This window comes from Oryctolagus cuniculus, chromosome 4 (genome assembly GCF_051225735.1).
Source record: "Oryctolagus cuniculus isolate XC-2025 breed Fujian yellow rabbit chromosome 4, ASM5122573v1, whole genome shotgun sequence".
NCBI lineage: Eukaryota > Metazoa > Chordata > Mammalia > Lagomorpha > Leporidae > Oryctolagus > Oryctolagus cuniculus.
Window position 1 is genome coordinate 13444871 of NC_142870.1, and position 22099 is coordinate 13466969.

General features: G+C 46.7%; 1 protein-coding gene across 11 annotated transcripts in view; it reads left to right on the top strand.

Annotated features, from left to right (window-relative positions):
* The window catches only part of TIAM1 (TIAM Rac1 associated GEF 1), a 443084-nt gene that overhangs the window by 135334 nt on the left and 285651 nt on the right, over positions 1–22099 (top strand). The window contains exon 1 of one of the 11 annotated variants that reach the window (XM_089331497.1): positions 20485–20547. The exons of the other annotated variants lie outside the window; for them this stretch is intronic. The gene's annotated coding sequence lies outside the window, so the exon portion shown is untranslated. Of the gene's footprint in view, positions 1–20484; positions 20548–22099 lie in introns of those variants that run through there. 11 annotated transcript variants of the gene reach the window in all.

A 22099-nucleotide genomic window follows, 5' to 3' on the forward strand; every position in this document is an offset into this window, starting at 1 on the left:
TTTGGTCATTTACTAATTAACTAGTTACTAATGGTCTGAGATAGACTCAGAATTTCTTGACTTTTCCATGGTGTGAATGCTATATGTGTTCAGTCGGAACTGAACTTTGCGTTTTGAGTTTGGATCTTTTTTCTGTTGGCGATACCTGGTCCCATCTTCTCTCTTAATGATGTGCAGCAGCAGGAGCCACAGCTTCCAGTCAGCCCTGCATTTACGAAGAGAAACAGCTGATCCTCCACAGTGTGCTGTGTTGCTAAGCCAGGGTGTTCGGTAGGTTAGGGGTAGGCATTCAGTGCGTTTTCCAAATTAGGACATTTTTAGGTTATAATGGTTTTATCAGGACATCACCCCAACATAAGTCAAGGAACACAGCCATACTTACTTCAGTGGTTATTAATTTTGTGCCTACTCCTCTGCGTGAGACCAGGCAGAGGTCGCTGGTCTGGCAGCTCTACTTCCTGAGACATCACAGAGAATTAGGAAGGCCAAGCTGTTAGCACAGATGTCTCAACAACCCCTGTACCATTGCACTTGGCTCCACCCTGGAGAGTCAGTGTGGGTCCTGTCTAGAGCCTCTTCTCACACACAGCTGCTGTGTTTGATAGTCGGAGGAACAGAGGTCACTGTGACCATAACTGTGATGCAACTACTGCTATAGTTAGGCCGTGACAGGCTGTGAGGGAGTGAGACAGTCATTGTAAGTGCACGCCTGGATTTCAGGAGCTCAGTGTCGAGAGGACACCTTCCCAGCTTGTTGCCATGGTTTTCATGATGCTGGAGCACCACATAGTAGCCAGTGACTGTTTGCCAGCATGAAACGAGCCTTTGCTCTGTAAATCCTCTCCTCTCCCCTTTTCTCCCCTCTCTCCCCACCCCTCCCCTCTCCTCCTCTAGATATATTTATTTATTTGAAAGGCAGGGTTCCAAAGAGAGAGGGAGAAACAGAGAGAAGGAGATCTTCCATCCACTGGTTCACTCCCTGGATGATCTCAATGGCTGGGGCTGGACCATGCTGAAGCCAGGAGCCTGGAACTCCTTTTGGGCCTCCCACATGGGAGCAGAAGCCCAGGGACTTGGACTTTCCTGTGCTGTTTTCCCAGGTGCATTAGCAGGGAACTGGATCGGAAGTGGAGCAGCCGGGACTAGATCTTGAACCCATGAGGAACGCCGGTGTTGCAGGTGACAAGTTAACCTGCTGCACTGCAACACTGGCCCTGAGTGTGTTCATTTCACAGGACAAGAGAGACTGCCACTTGTTTTAGCTTCAGCCACTCTCTGCTGGTCCTGGAACTTAGAATGCTGGGGCAAACATCACCTTGTTGATTTCCAGGTCTTAGGGATTGCTGCCCTGTGCTACTGGTTGCCCAATGTCTGAACATTTTGTATGATTTTAAAGTTGTTTTTGGTGGGAGTATAAATCTGGCTCCTCTTATGTAATCTTGGCTAGATGTGGAGTTTCTGTAATACATTTTTCTTTTTTAAAACAGATTTATTTATTTATTTGAGAGGTAGAGTTACAGACAGTGAGAGGAAGAGACAAAGGTCATCCATCCACTGGCTCACTCCCCAAATGGCCACATGGATGGAGCTGGGCCAATTTGAAGTCAGGAGCCAGGAGCTACTTCCAGGTCTTCCACACGGACGCAGGGGCCCAAGCACTTGGACCACCTTCTACTGCTTTCCCAAGCCATAGCAGAGAGCGGGATTGGAAGAGGAGCAGCTGGGACTAGAACCAGCACCCGTTATGGGGTGCCAGCAGCACAGGCAGAGGATTAACCTACTGCACCACATTGCCAGCCTCAATATATTTTTCATTGCTATCTTCCCCCTAAGGTGAAGCATTTAGCCTCATGGTTAAGATGTTGATTGAGAGATCTGGGTTCCACGTGGGAGTCCCTGGTAACTGGTCCCAACTCCTGAGCCCAGCTTCTTGCTAGAGGCAGCAGTAAAGGCTCAAGTAGTTGTGTTCCTGCCAACCACATAGCTGACATGGATTGAGTTCCTGCCTCTTCACTCAGCCCTGGCCATTATGGGCTGTCCACCAGTGGATGGGAGTTCAATCTCTGTCTCTCTGCCTCTCAAATAAATACATAAAAATAGAAAGAACAGATTTTAACAACTAAAATGTTTGGACATTTAGAAATAACAAACCAGGCCGGCGCCGCGGCTCACTAGGCTAATCCTCCGCCTAGCGGCGCCGGCACACCGGGTTCTAGTCCCGGTTGGGGCCAGCTCTCCGCTGTGGCCAGGGAGTGCAGTGGAGGATGGCCCAGGTGCTTGGGCCCTGCACCCCATGGGAGACCAGGAAAAGCACCTGGCTCCTGGCTCCTGCCATCGGATCAGCGCGGTGCGCCGGCCGCAGCGCATCAACCGCGGCGGCCATTGGAGGGTGAACCAACGGCAAAGGAAGACCTTTCTCTCTGTCTCTCTCTCTCTCACTGTCCACTCTGCCTGTCAAAAAAAAAAAAAAAAAAAAAAGAAATAACAAACCAGTAAATTCACGTATGTGGAGTAGTGTATCCCTGATGATTATTAAGTCATATCTGTCTATGAGCTCTGAGTTAAGATGTTTCAGAGCGTAAGTCAATTATCACCTTCATCTTAAAACATAATTGAAATCTCTCTTCTCAGCCATTAGGGATAATTCCTTTTTTGATTTATTGCCTCTTCTTCATGTTCTGAGAATTACCCAAAAAGAAGGGCTTGAGTTTCCAGAGTTTGGTCTGTAGCACCACGTCTTCTAACTAACAGGGTATATACAAAAGGAGTGGGTGTTATGGTACAGTAGGTTAAGCTGCCATTTGGGATGCCTGCAAGTGGGAGTGCACGGGTTGAGTTCTGCCTCAGTTTCTGATTCAGCTTCCTACTGCTTTGTACCACAGCAAGCAACAGATGGCTCAAGTGGTTGGGTTCCTGCCACTCCTGTGGGAGATCAGGATGGAGTTTTGGGTTCCTGGCTTTAGTCTGGCCCAGCCAAGAATGTTGCAACCATTTGGGGGAGTGAATCAGCAGATGGAAGATCTCTCTGTTGCTCTCAAGTAAATAAATAAATATTAAAAAAAATTTAAAGCATAATTACAATTGAAGTATAAATCAAATTAAAATCTATTTTCACAGGTTAGTGAAACTGATATATTTATTTTCATTCTCCTTACACCTACTTTGTTTGGTCTAATCACCTGAATGTTGTTAATTTTGTATTGACTCTCAAATCAAAAGATTTTGGTTCTTTAAAAAATATTTATTTGAGGCTGGAGCTTTGATGTAGTGGGTAAGAAAAGCTGCTGCCTGTGGTGCTGGCATCCCCTATGGGCACCGGTTCAAGTCCTTGCCGATTCACTTCCAGTCCAGCTCTCTACTGTGGCCTGGGAAAGCAGTGGAAGATGGCCCAAGTGCTTGGGCTCCTGCACCCATATGGGAGACCTATAAGAAACTCCTGGCTCCTGGCTTCAGATTGGCTCAGCTCTGGCTGTTGCAGCCATTTGAGGAGTGAACCAGAGGATGGAAGACCTTTGTCTTTCTCTTTGCCTCTGTTTCTTTGTAACTTTGCCTTTCAAATAAATAAATATTAAAAAAATTATTCATTTATTTTGAAAGTCAGAAAGAGAGAGAGGGAGAGCACAGACAGAGAGGGAGAGAGAGATCTTCCAAGTGCTGGTTCACTCCCCAGATGGCTGCAACAGCCAGTGCTGGGCCAGGGGCTTCATATGGATCTCCCACTTGGGTGGCAAGGGCCCAAACACTTTGACCATCCTCTGGGGCTTGAATGGTCTCTCATGTGGGACGCCAGTGTTGCCAACAGCAGCTTTACCCACTATGCCACAACGTTGTCCCCCAGATTTTGGCTCTACAGAAGAAGATGAATTTAGTTTTTCTGCTGAATGCCTGGTGAGTCCAATAACATAAATGGCATTGTCGACCGGCGCCGTGGCTCAATAGGCTAATCCCCCACCTTGCGGCGCCGGCACGCTGGGTTCTAGTCCCGGTCAGGGTGCTGGATTCTGTCCCGGTTGCCCCTCTTCCAGGCCAGCTCTCTGCTGTGGCCCGGGAAGGCAGTGGAGGATGGCCCAAGTGCTTGGGTCCTGCACCCGCATGGGAGACCAGGATAAGCACCTGGCTCCTGCCTTCGGATACTGGCCGCAGTGCGCTGGCCGCAGCGGCCATTGGAGGGTGAACCAACGGCAAAGGAAGACCTTTCTCTCTGTCTCTCTCTCTCTCACTGTCCACTCTGCCTGTCAATAAATAAATAAATAAATAAATGGCATTGTCCATCCTGGCAGAGACTTTCTTATGTTTTGAAAATCAAACCTGGGGAGACTTGCTTGACTCCCTGGCTCTGAATTGTCTTTCCCTTCCATTGAGAGCAGCCAAGACTAAACTGGAGCTCATATGCGATGCTGGTGTCCCAAGCAGTGACTTAACCTGCTCTCAATTGCTTATTTATTTACTTTCTGTTTTTCTGGAAAGATTGTAAGAGAAACTAGAAAGAGAAGACATAAAATCTTTGTTCTGGTATTGGATAAAGACATGCACATCCACAGGTTAAGTTGCCATTTGGGACAACTTAATATCCACAATCCACAAGGGGATCCACAATCTTCTTGCAGTTTCTTTTTCTTTTACAATTTTTTAAAGAAATATTTATTTATTTGAAAGGCAGAGTTATAGAGAAAGAGGGAAAGAGAGAAAAAGAGATCATCCTCTGGTTCACTCCCCAGATGGCTGAGCGGCCTGGACGCAGAAGTCAGGATCCTGGCACTCCATCTGGGTCTCCCATGTGGGTGACAGGGACCCCAGTACTTGGGCCGTCCTCTACTGCTTTCCCAGGCACATTGGCAGGCAGCTGGATCAGAAGTGGAATAGCTGAGACTTGAACTGGATCGCATATGCTATGCTGCTGTCCTAAGGGGCAACTTAACCTGCTGCAGCACGATGCCAGGCCCTGTTCTTTTTTTCTTTTTTAATTTATTTATTTAGTTGAAAGTCAGAGTTACACAGGGAGAAGAGAGGCAGAAAGAGAGAGAGAGAGAGAGAGAGAGAGAGAGGTCTTCCATCTGATGGTTCACTCCCCAATTGGCTGCAACAGCTGGAGCTGTGCTGATCCAAAGCCAGGAGCCAGGAGCTTCTTCCAGGTCTTCCACATGGGTGCAGGGGCCCAAGGACTTGGGCCATCTTGCTCTGCTTTCCTAGGCCATAGCAGAGAGCTGGATCTGAAGTGGAGCAGCTGGGTCTTGAACTGGCACCCATATGGGATGCCAGTGCTTCAGGCCAAGGTGTTAACCCGCTGTGCCACAGTGCCGGCCCCTTTCATGCAGTTTTAGTTGGGATTTCTTTATCAGGAAAGCAGAGACTGTCCCCTCCAAGGCTTCTTCCTCATTTGATCGGCCATCAGAACTGTTTTTCTGACTTGTAGGCCTGATCGTTGTCACTTCCCTTTGGCGGCAGTTATTGCATCAGATTAAAGTCTGGTCTTTGTGATAGAGCATTTCTGACTTTCCCTAGTCTGACCTCAAGTTCCTTCCCAGTCCTATCCCCCATCACGTGCTACGTTCTAGTTAACGTCCAGTGTCCTGATGTTGCAAGGATAGGCCACTTGTTTTACCTCCACTGTGCTCACTTTCACTGTGCTCTCCCCTACTGTGTCATGTGTGTTGGGACATCTTCCCAGTCTTCACAGGTGGAATAGCTTCCTTTCTTGTCTGTATTCCTCTGGCTTTCTCAAAAACTAGCTGCGGGGCATGTCCAGGTTATGGCAAAGTCATGCATGGTCACTTCTACCAGAAAGGTAATTTACAAATCTGAAGGTCAGATTACCTGGGTGTGGCTCCTGGATTCAGTGCCTCTCTCCACTGTAACTGTGGAGTTAGGAAAGGAGGAATGGAATGAAGAGTATAGAAGGGCATTTGGGAAAAAGGTCCAGGCTTTTACCATTGAGAAGTGGGGACAAAAGAACAGTCATATTTTCTCTGTCCGTCTCCTCCTATTTTTGGCCTCATTTTGCTTTTCTGAAAGCAACAGAGAAAACACAATGGTTATATAAAATGTGAAGAGCTTTTCACAAAGGCTGCAGATGAAGAAATGCAATCTTAGATTTTTGACATTTTCACTCTGTATTTATTAAGGTTTCCAGATTTCATGAAGGCATGCAAGGTCTTTGTGAAGTTCATGGAACATGAATATTACGAAAAAAATTATGCATGCATTTCAAAATTGTTTGCACCCAAATAAACTCAAATAAAATCTTTTAATTTAACTTTTCCACAGATTTATTTATTTGTTTGAAAGTCAGAGTTACACAGAGAGAGGAGTGGCAGAGAGAGAGAGAAAGAGAGAGAGAGGTCTTCCATCCAGTGGTTCACTCTCCAACTGGCCGCAACGGCTGGAGCGGCACCGATCTAAAGCCAGGAGCCAGGAGCTTCATCCGAGTCTCTCACACAGGTGCAGGGGCCCAAGGACTTGGGCCTTCTTCTACTGCTTTCCCAGGCCACAGCAGAGAGCTGGATTGGAAGTAGAGTAGCCGGGTCTTGAACTGGCGCCCATATGGGATGCCAGCGCTTCAGGCCAGAGTGTTAGCCTGCTGCGGCACTGTGCCCCCCCCCCCCTTTTTTTTTGAAGTACCTTGTATGCCCAAGGGAATAGCTTTATGACTGCTTTTAAGACTGCACATCCCACAGTATTTCATTCTAGTGATGTTAGACCTGTGTGGGAAATGAGTCTGTTTCTTTAAATAAGGAAAACCTGCTGAGTGCCAGGTACTGTTCTTGGGCCTTGAGGGTACAAGGATGAATAAAGCACAGGTCCTACCTATGAGGGACTTGTGGTGTAGATCAGGGATTCTCCCGTTGTGGTCCCTAGTCCAGCAACTTTGGCGTCATCTGGGAACTTGTTAGAAATGCACATTCTTGGGCCTGACTCCAGACCTGCTGAATTAGTAACTGCAGGGTGGGGCCAGCATCTGAATTTTAACAAGCTGTCTGACTGGAGAGATAGACACCTTGAACACTGTCTGGTAAAAGCTGCTGGATGTGTGTCAAGAACATCTCGGGGTAATTGGGAAGATGAAGTGGGAGGCAGTGGAGCGCCAGGTAGGTCTCCAAGTCAAGTTCACGTTAGGTCGTGAATGGTGAGTGGTTGTACTTCAGATGGATTCCTCGGGGTGAGGAAGGGATTATTTGGGACAAGAGAACCCAAGTACAGGGCTCTCTAAGGGCTTGGTCACCACTGGGCTCACAGGGATTCCTGCTGTCGTATCCTTGTTGTTGCTGTTACTCCATGTCAGGGTCGTAAATGAACTAAGCTGGTGAGATCAGAAGCCAGATCATCATGCTGAGAAGTTTGGCTTTTCTCCTGGAAAACAACCAAGAGTTTTTTTTTCCTTTTTTTTTTTTTGGTAGTGCTAAAGTGAAGTGATATCAGATTTGTAATTCGGTTGAAAATACACACAAAAAAGGACCCGTTTTTAAATTAGAAGAAATGATTTGAAATAATAATGTATCATTTTTTTCTAAAATTTGTAATTTAAAGAATTTTAATTCTGAAAAAATTTGATACAGAAAATCTACAGAAACTTCTAAAATAGAAAAAAATGGAAGGAACCAAAGTTCACTCAGTTTAACCTAGATGGAGTTGTTGGTTTTTGTTTATTATACATAGCATATATAATACCTAAATTAAAATTTTTTTGGCAGGCAGAGTTAGACAGTGAGAGAGAGAGACAGAGAGAAAGGTCTTCCTTCCATTGGTTCACCCCCCAAATGGACGCTAAGGCCGGCGCACTGCGCCTATCTGAAGCCAGGAGCCAGGTGCTTCTCTTGGTCTCCCATGCGGGTGCAGGGCCCAAGGACTTGGGCCATCCTCCACTGCACTCCTGGGCCATAGCAGAGAGCTGGCCTGGAAGAGGGGCAACCGGGACAGAACCGGCGCCCCGATCGGGACCAGAACCCCAGGCAGAGGATTAGCCTAGTGAGCCACGGTGCCGGCCTAAATTTAAATTCTAAGTTGATAATATTCCCCCATTTAGTGAGAAAAATGATTGTGTTGCGAATGTCCTTAAATAGTTTGTAGACATCCCTTATTTTTTTTTTTTAGGGTTTATTTGTTTATTTGAAAGGCAGAGTTACGGGAGGTGGGGAGTGGGGAGAGAGAGAGATTGATCTTTCATCTGTTGGTTCCCTCACCAACAGGCTGCCACAGCTGTGGCTGGGTCATGCCAAAGCAAGGAGCCAGGAGATTCATTTGGGTCTTGCAGGGGCCCAAGTCCTTGGGTCATCTTCTGCTGCTTTTCCAGGCCATTAGCAGGGAGCTGGTTTGGAAGTGGAGCAACCAGAACTCCGTGCCACAGTGGCCGCCTGTGGGCATCCATTTTGCATGTATTCCTTCTTTCCTGTAGTCCTGTACTGGGGTTTACCTAAGGCTCCTGTGCATGCACAGTTTTGCATCAGTGAGGGTTTGGTGAGAGAAGTGGAAGAGGGGATTTGCCCCTGTGCAGTTGGGAGAACTGGGAAGTCTGTGGGAGGCCGGGCCAGGAGTCAGGAGGAAAAGCTGCAGGTGGAGCAGGGAGACCAGGACAGTCTCCTGCCTCCCACCTGGATGACTTGGGGTCTTGGCTCTGGGGCAGCACCTGTGCCTGGCCCAGAGTCACAGGGACTTCAGCCCCAAGTGGCACCCTCTTTCCTTCACTCCACCAGATCTGCCTCTCCTCTCTGCTGTCAATCCCCCAGGCCATTGCTAGCCCCCTACCCTCAAAGAAAGGGAGTTTTGGGAAACAGCAGTCCTGCTCAGCTACAGTGCCATTGGCACAAGACCCCAGGGTATATCTCGTTTTTGTTCTCTTATTGGAAATACTGCAGTGGATGTCTTTATTTCCATGTGGAGTTTTGTTCTAAAATTTGAATCATTCCCTTAGGAAAGATCCTCAGAAGAAAAATTACATGATGCTTCTCAGCTTACAGTGGGTTTGGAGGAGTTAGAAGATGTTCCTCCATTTACAAGGGGGTTAAAGGAATCATAAGATGCTCCTTAACTGCAATGGGGTTGCCTTCCTGTTTAACCCACAGTAAGGCCAAAATTTCACAAGTTGAAAATGCATTTAATACCCCAGTAAACCCATGATGAAGTTGAAAATGGTAGGCCCACATGCTCCTTGACTTGGAGTTATGTCTGGATAAATCTATCGTACAATTGAGCGATTCTGAGTGTGGAACTATATGTACTCGGTCACAGAGCCTGAACACTTAAATCTTCACGAGTTGCCACCTTACTTACTACAAAAATAGATGGCATCGGTGAAGTCACCAAAGGAGAACACGACAAGTACTGTCTTCCTGCACCAGGGCCGATGCTGAACACTGCACTCTTGCAACTTTTTGAAGGCTTCCGCTTGAAGGGTTTATGTCCAGCTTTTGAGGTGAAGGGCTGTGTATGTGTGTATGTACATGCACGTGTGTGTGCATGTTTGTGTGTGGATGCTTGTATATATATATGTGTGTGTCTGTGTCTGTGCATATTTGTGTGTGTTTGATTAAATTGACTTTGCAAGAAGTAAAGAGTGATGGTGAAAGGTGTGTGCTTTGAACCATGAGAGAGTCACAAATGAGATTTTGTGAGTAACAAGAGCAACCACCCTCTCCTGGTGTGGGAAGTTAGTAATCATAACAATGAAACGAGAGGGCTAGTTAGTTGGCACACACACCCACACACACAGGAAGGGGTGTTCACAACTGTGGAGAGAGTTAGAAGCTCATTTGGTGCAGTCTTCTGTCTCCACTTTCCGTTTCTATAGCAGATTTTGGAATGGTTTTGGATGGCAAGGAGTCAATTATTTACTTTTTCTCTTTCCCCCTCCCTATAAGAAGCATACTTTTAATTTGCCTTTTTAAGGATTTATTTTATTTATTTGAAAGAGTTACAGAGAAAGAGAGAGAAAGGGGGTGGGGAGTCAAGAGGTTACCCAATTGTCTGCAATGGCCAGAGCTGAGCTGATCTGAAGCCAGGAACCTGGAGCTTCATCCAGGTCTCCCACACAGATGCAGGGGCCAAGGACTTGGGCCATCTTCTACTGCTTTCCCAGGCCATAGCAGAGAGCTGGATCCGAAAGTGGAGCAGCCAGGATTCAGACTGGTGCCCATATAGGATGCTGGCGCTGCAGGCCAGGGCTTTAACCTGCTGTGCCGCAGCGCGGGCCTCGACCTCTAATCTTAAAAACATGTGCAGTTTTAATTTCTCTCGGGTTCCTGTCTTTTCCCCTGTACCATCTTTCCTGTTGATTGTGGGCTCTGGAACTTCCAAAACTCTTTTTCTGATTGTCCTGTTGACTTTTCTTCCTTGCTGATTTTCATTAGGAACTGACACAAAAGCCAAAGCAGCATGAAAACAAAGATTTAAACATGCATTGTCTCTGACTTCCTGCAAAGCTCTCTGTTGTGTCTGACAGCGTGGCTTACCAAGGGATTTGCATGAGGTCGTGACTCAGTTATTGGACCAGATTCCACTGACTCCTGAGTTTGAAGTCATATTTAATGTTCCCTTTTAGACACAGACCACTGTTGCTTTCCTTCCGCTACAGTCAAGCCACCAATCCTATTACCTGGTTTTAACATAAATCAAGCTTACATTTTCATAAACCATCAAATTTGAGTGTGTATGTTTTTCAGCTCACCCTAAGTAAGCTGAAGTGCATTGACTTGTGACTTTGTGTGTGCTTAGGTCTGCTGAGAATAGAATGACACCGTGGACTCCTGTCTAGGCAGAGGGAAAGGAATGTGGTGTGGAGTTCCATCTCCTTCCTGGCTGCTGTGGTGTCAAAGGGTAGTCCTGGACCAGCATCACCTGGGGAGCTTGTCAGGCCTCCCCCAGACTAACCAAACCAGGATCTGCATTTCACAAGGTTGCAGGTTGATTCTTGTTTTTTTTTTTTAAACACATTTTTTGTTTATTTTCATTTCATTTGAAAGGGAGAAAAGAGAGAGAGAGAATCTCCCATCTGCTGGTTCACTCCCCAAATGCCTACAAGGGCTGAGGCTGAGCCAGGTGATGCCAGGAGCCCAGAACTCAGTCCAGGTCTCCCAGCGTACTTGAGTCATTAGCTGCTGCCTCCCATGGTACACATCACAGGAAGCCAACTTTCAAAAAACAAACTAGGGCAGGAAGGTGGCGGGCTGGCATTGTGGCACAGTGGTTTAAGCTACCACTTCTGACATCTGCATCCAATGTTAGAGCATCAGTTCAAGTCCAGGCTGCTTCCCTTCTGCTCCAGGTCCCTGCTAATCTGCCTGGGGAAGCAGCAGAAGATGGCCCAGGCACCAGGGCCCCTGCCACCCACATGGGTGATTTGGGTGGAGGTCCAAGCTCCTGGCTTCAGCCTGGCCCAGCTGCAGCCATTGCGGCCGTTTGGAGAGTGAACTAGCGGATAGAATCTCTGTCACTCTGCCTTTCAAATAAATAAAATAACTCTAAAAAAAAAAAAAAAAAACCACTCTAGCATGTGTCCCCCCAACCCCCACTGCTTCTTTCCCTGTTTCACCTCTGAGTCACTGTCTGACCTGCTCTGTACTGTACTCAAGAGCAGATACCTTTTGCTGTTTACCACTTAGCTCAGGCACGGCTTTGTCTGGGGGCGACTCAGGCCTGTGGAGTGGTCTCCACTTTCTTGATCTGTGCACTGATCAGAAGTGCTGAGATTCGTTAAAATTCTCGAAATTCCATGGAAGCACTGACTGGGGTCCTTCTGGTTGCTCCCTTGTGAGGTCTGAGCCTGCAGCCTGGTCTCCTTGTTGTCTTTGCATTGCCCGGGGTCAGGGAAGGGCTGCCTAGGAGAGTGCTCAGGATGGGGGTTGGGAGGTATAAGTTTGGATTTTAAAATAAAAATTTAATTGTGGTAAAATACACATAACATAAAATTCATGATCCCAGCTGAGGGATTCATTTATCAACCTGGACCTTAAGATGCAACCCTAAGTGTCAGACCTGCCCCTGGCTGCAGAGAACTGAGTGCTGCCCCTAAATGAATATTTACACCACACACAGAGGTGCTGAGGTGTGTAATTGAGAAACATGGGATACTCTGAAAGTGTAGGACAGGGGGAAAAGACAGGAGACTGCTCTGACTTTTTATTTTAAAAATTTATTTTAAGGGCAGAGAGAAAGACAGATGGACAGACATACAGAGGTCCCTTCTGCTAGTTCATGTTCCAAAATCCTGCAACCAGGCTGAAGCTGGGAGCTGGGAATTCAACTCAGGTCTTCCATGTGGGTGGCAGGGGCCCACACACTTGAGCCATCACTGCTGCTTCCCAGAATCTGCAATAGCAGGAAGCTGGCATCAGAAGCAGAGCCAGAACTTGAACCCAGGCACTCTGATATGTGGTGTAGGCGTTCCATGTGGCGTCTTAATGGCTACGTCAAATTCTCACCCCTGCTCTCACTTTTTATTTCACATCTTGAAGACAGCCCAGTCCACAGATCTTTTACCAGTGTCCCTTCCATCAGCATTTGTGAAGGGACGCTGTCAGGTGGTAATGACATAGTGAAGAGAGTGAGGCCAAGTCTGTGAGGAGCTTATACCAGACAGCCAATGGTGGGGAGTGCAGGCCCAGAGGCAGGAGCATGGCTGATACACAGGACCCTTTAGGGAGCAGTGATGCTTCCTCGAAATCTTGAAAGATGAGTGAAGTTCCTTGAGGAAGCCAACCTGTGCACAGGCTCGGGGAGGGAACTGCTGCACAGGGACCGGGAGCAAGGGTAGGAAGGTACCCACTGGGCTCGTGGGAAGCGGGGCATTGCTAGGGCTTGAGTCTTCCTGAAGCTCCTGTGCACATTCATTGCGAGGTAGCAGTGTAAGAGGTGGTGCCTAGTGGGAGGTCATTAGGGCTCCACCTTCATGAATAGATCAGTCAATGCCATTATCACCATTACGCTGCAGTTAGTTGGGGGTGGAGTAGTTGCATATGGTGGCGGTGGTGGGGAGTTTGATCCCCTTCAGCTTCTCTTACCTGTGCTCCCTACCCCATGTACTGCCCTCCACCTTGTTGGTTGCTTCTGGTTTGTCAAGTGTCTTAAAGCACATGTTACAAACTTTACCTGTAGCCCTCAGATATTCAACCTTTAGTTCTGAGTATCCTCCATTCCCACCTGAGGAAGTCAGTGGGACTTCCCTCCTGAAGTGACTCACTGGGTATGGGAGTGGAGATGACATAACTTCTGGGGACCATCCTAGAGGGCACCAGACTCTTCTGTAGAATCAGAGCTTTTTAAAGCAGAAACATGATGAACTCACTACACATTAGGCAGTTCTTTTACAGTCACTGGAACACAAGAAGATGGGAGATGAACAGGAAAGAGTTGAGCATGGAACTAGCAGTTCCCAGGTATAAGGTTTTCCAGCTCACGAGTAGGAGAGTGGGTGCTGTGATTGTCATTTGTGGGTATTTTCATTTAAACAGATGTGAAACAGACAGGAGATTTCATGGGTTCCTCTGAGTTTTAAAGGGTATTTCATCACATATCAATCACTTTGATTATAGAATTTTATAAGTTGGCCAAAAATGTTGTGATATGAAGGGTCTGGCCATGCCTTTCCAGGTAATCTGATCTTTGTGTTAATGTTGTTATTTATTTTTATTGTGTATATTTAAATGTACAACCCATTGTTTTCATATATAAGGGTTTGTCAAAGATATCATGGAAATGGAATTAAAAGATAAGTTTTTTGGGGGCAAATTTTTGGAAGTGCATGTATATAAGGAGTCCAATTATTCATGGAAAATACCTGTTGTGAAAAAATGAGGCATGGATTTCAAATTTTTTTCCCACCCAAATAAACTTATCTTTTAATTCCATTTCCTATGAAATTTTTGAAGTGACTACATTTGTATATATAGTGAAATTATTATTACAGTCAAGAAAATTAACATATCTTTTTTTCACAGTGCTTTGTTTTGTTTTTGATTGTTGTTTTGGTGGTAAGAACATCCTGTTGTGTTTTGAAACATTATTGTTATTCATTGCCATCTGTAGATTCATTTCCTTTATTCATCTGAAATACTCTCACTTGTTGTATGCCAGTCATTCTAGTCCCTATGTGTTCAAAGATAGAGTAGCTCACAGTGCCATCAGCAATGACACAGAGTTGTGGACTTATAGGCTAAGTGTCAGGAGGCTTCACTAACATGTGGATCTAGAAAGTCAAATTGGCACCGATAATTAAAGTTCCCATCCTTGCTCCTGTCTGGGTCTATGGCACTCTTGTTCTCAATTGGTGGCTCCTTCAAAGTTTCTGTAGATTCCTAAAGATTGTCATGGTTGGTCACAGCCACCAGTACCATCTGTCTTGTCCTTTCTCTCTGGCCATGTCTCCTCTTTGTTGACCTCCTCCTCTAAGAGCTGTTTGGAGGGCTGTGTTTCCTGAACCTTTATGATGAAAGCATCCATGTCCAAGCCAAGGTCAGGTCAGAAATGCTGGAGAGTGCCTCTGTAAGACCTGAAATTTCATCATCTGGGAGCTGAAGTGGCTATGTTGGGTCCCCTGGACTGACCAAGCCTTGTGGCTCTGCCATCAAGGTCTGTCCTAAATAACCTTCCCTCTCCGAGTTACTCAATATCATGGTACCTACACTGAACTAGATAGGATCTGAACTTACTCTCTTTATTAGTAATAGTGAGCTCAATGCATTCTTACGTGTTTAAACTCATAGAGTCCTGGCATTTGCCCTGTGAGAGGGTTGAATAATCTGTTCCAGGATTTCAGGCCAGGTAGTCTGGCTTGCTAGGTCCTAACTAGTGTGTGTGTGTGTGTGTGTTTGTGTGTGTGTGTGTTTCAAGACTGATTGATTTGAAAGAGTGACAAGAGAAGGAGAGACAGAGAGATCAGATATCTTCCATCTGCTAATTCATTTCCCAGATGGCTGCAACATCAGGTCTGGGCCAGGCCAAAGCCAGGAACCAGGAACTCCTTCCTGGTCTCCCACATGGGTAGCAGAGGCTCAAGTACTTGGATCATCATCTGCTGCCTCCCAGGTGCATTAACAGGAAGTTGGATCAGAAGTGGAGCAACCATGACTTGAACTGGCACTTGGATATGGAATGCTGGCATTGCAAGTGGCAGGTTAACCTGCTGCACCATAATACTGGTCCCTGTTGTGTGTTTATTGTTTTTAAACTTAGGAATTTGTCTCTTGTTTACTATACATCTCTAATACTGAGATGTTTGCTCCCAAGAGATGGTGATGAATGAGTGAGTGATAAATGAATGGTCCAGATTTCCTTGAGATGATATGACCTGGGCTGTTGAGTGCAGGAGTAACCAGGCAAGGATGGCTTGCAGATGGGGTGCAGGATGTTCCTGGCACAGTCTTGGATGATGTGAGCTCAGGCGCAAGAGGTTCGTGTTGTCTGGGGTTGCTGCAAAGTGGGTTCAGCTCTCAGTAGTTCCTGTAGGTGTGATTGGGGGTCAGCACTGCCAGATGACTAAGAATAGCATTGGTTGCATCTGTACTGGAGTAGGGGCTTGGAAATCTGCACGCTAATGATCTTTTCAGGTAATGCTTGTGCCCACTAGTGCTTAGGATCTACCATTTTGAGAAGCAAGAAAACTGCTAACAGAAATTTAAAATTATTTCATCTTTCGGCTTTTCATCATAGGAACCCTTTGAACCCGACACACAGCCTGTGATGGAGCTGTTAAACAATGTGTGTCTTTAATATGCTGTCTTTTCTGTAATCTCTTTTTGTGTGTTTATCCTGTCTTTACTTTGGGACTCTTGTTTGTAGATTGTATTAGTTTCTAGGGCTACGCTACCGAATTACCATCAATGTGGTGCCTTCAGCAGCAGCAGAAGTTTATTCTCTCACAGCTCCCTGGAATCCAGAGCCTGAAGTCAAGGAGTCGGCAGGGCATGCTCCTTCTGAAGGCTTTGGGGAAGCGGCCTTCTGAGCCTCTCACTGGCTTCCAGCAGTGCCTGGCAATCCATCGTGACCACTCCTCTTGCAGCTGCAGTATCCAGTCTCTGCCTCTTCATTCTCTCCATGTTGTCTCTTCTTGTAAGGCCATCAGCTCCTAGTTTAGGGCTGTATCTGCAAGATTTATTTCTTTAGGGCCCACTCTAATCTTGAGTAACCTCAGCTTAATTGTATCTGCAAGATTTATTTCCAGACAAGGTCATGTTCTGAGATTCAAGGTGGACGTGAATCTTTGGAGGGAGACGATTTGGCCCACTACATAGATGTGTGACTTCTGGATGGCAGTTTTCTGCATTATTGAATGAAGACTTAAGAACTACACACTGGGGTTAAGCCTCCACTTGGGATGCCTGCATCCCATATCAGAGTGCCTGGAATCAAGTCTTGCCTCCAGGGCTGATTCAGCTTCCTGCTAATGCTCACCCTAGGCGGCAGCAGATGATGGCTGAAGTCCTTGGGTAGCTGCCACCCACATGGGAGACCCAGATAGAGTTCCTGGCTTTAACCTTGGCTGCTGTGGTCATTTGGGGAGTGAACTAGCAGATGTAAAAATCTTTCTTTCTGGGGTTGGTGCCGTGGTATAGTGGGTGCTGCCATCCCATATATTTGGTCACTTGTTCCAGTCCTGAGTCATGGCTGCTCCACTTCCCATCCAGCTCCCTGCTAATGGGCCTGGGAAAGCAGTGGAGGACGGCACAATTCCATGGGCACCTGTACCCACATGGGAGACCCAGAAGAAGCTCCTGGCTTTGGACTGACCCAGCTCTGGCTGTTGAGGCCATTTGGGGAGTGAACCAGGAGATGGAAGACCTCTATGTCTCTCCCCCCTCTCTCTGTAACTTTGTTTTTCAAATAAAAAAACAGATCTGGGCCGGCGCTGCAGCTCGATAGGCTAATCCTCCACCTAGCGGCGCCGGCACACCGGGTTCTAGTTCCGGTCGGGGCGCCCGGTTCTGTCCCGGTTGCCCCTCTTCCAGGCCAGCTCTCTGCTGTGGCCCAGGAAGGCAGTGGAGGATGGCCCACGTGCTTGGGCCCTGCACCCCGTGGGAGACCAGGAGAAGCACCTGGTTCCTGCCTTCAGATCAGCGCGGTGCGCCGGCCGCAGTGCACCAGCCGTGGTGGCCATTGGAGGGTGAACCAATGGCAAAGGAAGACCTTTGTCTCTGTCTCTCTCTCTCTCACTATCCACTCTGCCTGTCCAAAAAAAAAAAAAAAGATCTTTAAAAAAAGTATTTCTGTCACTCTTCCTTTCAAATAACTAAAAATAAATAAACTTAAAAACACACACACTGGATTAGAGTTTGCTCCAACAAACAATGACAAAATAAGTCAATTGGTCATTTCAGTGAGTGGTGAATTGTTGCATCATTGGAACAATTGTGCATGCGTTATGGAGAGGTTCTATTGAATTTAGTTACCTTGAGTTGCTGTAGGGTAGGTAGCTGACATGTATCTGGGATTCCAGAACATTCTTTCATGAATTTCCCCTAAGGAAGCCCCCCTGGGGTGGTCAGCGGGTTCTTTGTGTGAGTTCCTAGTTTGTGGAGCCCTTGTTCACTCATGTCTGCAGGACAATTCAGGAAGTGGGGAGCACCTGTCCCTTGGCTGCTTTCTGTAGGTACAGTGGCTGATGTGGCTGCCTGGGCCGTAGGTGTTTTCTTCCTTTCAAAGCTCACTTTCTATACCCTGACCTATTATCACGTGGCGGAGTCAGGTTTGTTTCTAATCCAGCATTGCTTTTTTGCCAGATTAGTTCAGGTTCTCCTGACAGGTGTGTGTGTGTGTGTGTGTGTGTGTGTTTTTTCCCCAAGTCACTCTTATGTTAATCGCACAGTAGCTTTTTACAAGAATAGAAAAGAGTTCATTTTATTGATTGTGCTGGCTCAGCATCTCTTTTTCTGTTCTTGTTTTTCCACTTGTGGGGCCTATGAACTTCCTTGCATGTAAAGTCTTGCATCTTTTACTGTATCCTTAGATTTCAGATGTTTAGGTGCAGATTAGCTGAGCAAGGGGTATATATTTTTAAATGTTTCTAATGCATATTGTGGCTGCATTAGTTTTAGAAAGAGCATTGTGAGTGCCATCATGTCAGTGTTTACATGTGCTGGTCTCAACAGTTTATGTGCACGTACTGCCCTGGATTTTCTGAAGTTCTGCTGAGGATTTTGTTTTCTTGAAGGATCCAGATCTTGAGGAGGGTGGCATTTGACTTGGGGTGGGTCTGCTATTCCTTGAATACATGCTTAAAATGGCACAGCAATGAACACGATGTGTCACCATCCTGTTTTGCCACTCCATTGTTTAATGATGATGCATCCATTGCTTTTGGTGCTGGTGACTGTTTTCATTATTTTACTTGAAGTGAATTTCTTATGCATTCACGAGCGGGTTTAGAGAGTTAACAGTAATGATCCCAAGAGTAACTCATTGAGTGCTGTCTTTGCACTGAGAGCTCTTCATGTGTGATCTCTCAGAATCTTCATTTTACAGAGAGAGCATGAGGAGGCTGAAGGTGCCAGGTGCCAAGGTCGCAGACACAGGTGAGGCTGAGCTGATGCCAGAGCTGATGCTCCTCCAGGAGCTGAGCGGAGCTGGCCAGCCCTATTGAGCCCAGCTAGATCTGGGGGAGATGTGGGTTGAAGGCTGGGACTAGCGATTTGCAAGCACCTTGACCGCTGTCAGCCTGGGATTACTGACATGCACACTTGGTGGGGGCCTGGACTTTAAAGCTGCCCCAGTGTGTGCCTTTGACTCCCCTTTCTGTTCTTGGTTCTAAGAGGCCTCGCCACCTGCTGGCTCTGAAGGGCTGCTCTCTGAGATGAGGTCTGTGCAGTGTCAGAGGGGTCATTGCTGTTGGTTGGATGTCTTTCTTCCCCGTGGACTGCGTGGTGGCAGGGGAGCTCCTGAATGAAGTTTGTCCCTGAGTTTCCTTTTATTTGGGGTTAGCCCTCTCATTCCTCAGGTTGAAGGAAATGTTCTGATGCTGGCTTCCATGGAGCTGGCCTTTCATCTTGAGTTGTGTGCTGCCCCTCGCCAGGGACTGCCCTGTGTTTTGTCTGCAGCCGCTGGGCTGGGCAATGGAGGGTGGACATCTCTGGCTGTTTTCTCAAATCCAAATTGGTATCTGGTGCATAAACCCTAACTAAGGGACAGTGCTTGGATGCTGCAGCACCTCCTCACCTGGTTTATTGTACTGGGCTCTGACTTGGTCTCTCTGCTTTTTCTTGCCTCCTTCCATTGTGTCTTAACACAGCAGCCAGAAGACGCCTTTTAAGTCCACAGTGCCACTCTGTGCCTGCCTGTGCTTTAAACCTAATGATCTCATGGTGTTTTCCGGGGCCACAGGACCTGAGTGTCCTCTGCTGTTGTCACGCCAGTGTTACTGATGAACCAGACCAAGCCTGCCTCAAAGCTCTGGCCCTTGCAGTTCTCTCAGACTGAGGCACTTTCCCCAGGGAACCATGTGCTGTGCCTCCTTCAAGCGCGGGCTCTGTTGTCTGTTTTCTAGCATGGCTGGCACTTGGGGCCCTGTTGAAATCCTCTACCTCCTCAGCTGTGTGGGTCCAGTGTGACTCCAAGGGACTGTCGGTGTGAATACCCTGCAGATGTTCAGGGATATACATTACTCTTGACTGCTGTCTGCTTCTTGCACATTAGGGCAGAATCCCAATTAGAGACCATGTGTTTCATTCCTCTGACTTGCACTGATTCATTTCCAGACCGGGACCTTTGCTTGGATCGAATTAGATGTTAATTTGATTCACTTGAGAGGCTACCACAAAGGTGTCCAGAAATAGATTAAAGACTGTCCCCAGCAGTGTTGGAAGGTCTCTGCAGGTCAAGCCAGGAGGCCCTTCCTGGCTCTTAAGCCTGCTTATAGAATTTCAGTTTCTAGTTAGTGAAGGGTTATGGTGAAATATATGCATTAAATAAATCCCTAAGTTTATCTGGGCTTTGTGGAAAATATTTAGGCCTCACAAAGCAACAGAAGGTTAACAGTCCTTGATTCAGGCCCCAGGTTTCACGTAGAATGGGAATATCTGCTGACCTGCAGGCCAGGTTGGTCGCTATGGAACCAGTCTTGATGTGCCCCAAGCAGTTGTTTCAAGGTGCGCCTGATCAGCCCTCGAGGTGGAGTTGAGAGTACAACATCTTCTTCTTGGAGTTTGAATTAAATGTCTTCATTTCTGATTTCTGCATGTATGAGGGGACTTCAGAAGTCCATGGAAAAATGAAATTAAAATATATGCTTGTTTTGTAAACCAAACTTGAAATCCATGAATAGTATTCCTTAGTACTTTTTTCCATGTCTTATAAAAACACACTGTTTTGCACCCAAATAAATGTGTGCTTTGAATGCCATTTTTCCATGGACTTTTAAAAGTCTCTTTATAGTCACCAATTGCTTTCCGTGTGTGCTGCAGTGGGGGTGGTGCTGGGAAAAATCACTGTCTTTGGGGAGCTTATGGTTGGCTGGAGAAGGTGAATGTGGTCACCAGTCACTGTGACACAGCCTTCATATGTGTCCAGGTGTGAGCCAGCCGATGCCTCTTGTTCCTGTGGAGCACAGGCACTTGCTGCAGATCCTACAGGGTGAGTAAAAGTTTGGCAGGAATTGGGAGTGGGGAATCCCCAGCTGGAGAAAGCATGACAGGAAATTGTGGTGTGAGCAGGTGCAGGGCCTGGTGGAAGAGGGGGAGTTGTCCTGTGGGGCTGGTTTGTAGGATTTGTAAGGACTCTGTGGGAAGGGAAAAGAGAAAATCCAGCTGGGGTGAGGTTATAGAGGCCTATTTATTTATTTATTCATTTTAACATTATTTATTTGAGAGACACAGAGAGGGAGAGAGCTCTCGTCTACTGCTTCACTCTCCAAATATCCACAATGGTTGTGGCTGGGCCAAGTATCTTGGCTTTCCATGTCTGAAATGCTGTCTTGTGCTTTTCAGCCAGATCCGAATGCCTTAAGGGCTGATTCTGAGGTCAGAGTGCTGTTTAGGGTGTTTGTCATTCTGAGTCTGCTGTTAAACCTGTCTTTTAGAGAAATCCTAGGGAAGAGTGTTGGGAAGGACAGATGGCTGGAGAGGGCCTAAAAGTCAAAGAAGATTGTTTGGACCTGTGGACATCAGCTGTGTTACAGACAAACTTGACCTGAGCAGCAGCTGAGACATGTTCTCAGGAGAGAAAGGGGGAGAAGACCACAGGAAGAAGTTGTTCCATTGGTCATGGCCAAAAACAAACAAGAGGCCATTGTTCTCCCCAAATCACTCAGGAGTTCAACAGATGAATTCCCTTCTCTAGCCAATAAAACAAAGTCATAGGGCCATGGAAAAGAAAGTAAGATGATAAAAAGGGAACAGAAACTGAGAGTGTTACAACCAGGAGAGGCAGCAGAAGTCCTGTCATGTCATCAGTCACAGAGGAGCAAAGGAAGAGAGAACATGTTGTTGACAGGGCAAACTGGGAGCTAGCAAAGTTTCCAATTTCTGTTGTGTTCCTGGCATCAGAAACTGATTACCCCAGTCCCTCTCCCTTGGTGAGCAATGGAAGGTGAGGGAGGGCCACACTGCACATTTTCACACATGGGTGTTCTGGACTTTGAAAGACCATTTGGAATAGCTATGGTTTCCAGAAAGTGGCTCCTTAAGTAACTCAAGAGTTTGCTTAGGTGGTAACTTAGTTTTCATTATTAGAGGGAATGTATGCCGCATTGGCAGCCAAGAATGTTTATTGTTGCTGTCAGTAGCATAAGAAATAATGTTACAAATTCTGGCAAACTTTACTAAGAATTCTTGGTCTTGTGCCAAGTAGGCTGTGAGTACATCTTATATGGGATGCGATTTTCTCTTCTTCTTTGGGGCTGGAAGGAGACGATCCTATCAAACTGAGGCTCTCCCATTTGTTTTATGTGGGATGCTATTTTTTGTTTTAATATTTATTTATTTACTTGAGAGGTAGAGTTAAGAGAGAGAGAGAGAGAGAGAGAGAGTGAGTCAGGGAGAGAGGTCTTCCACTCCCCAAGTGGCCGCAATGGCCAGAGCTTTGCTGATCTGAAGCCAGGAGCCAGGAGCTTCTTCCAGGTCTCCCATGTGGGTGCAGGGGCCCAAGCACTTGGGCCTTCTTCTGCTTTCCCAGGCTATGGCAGAGA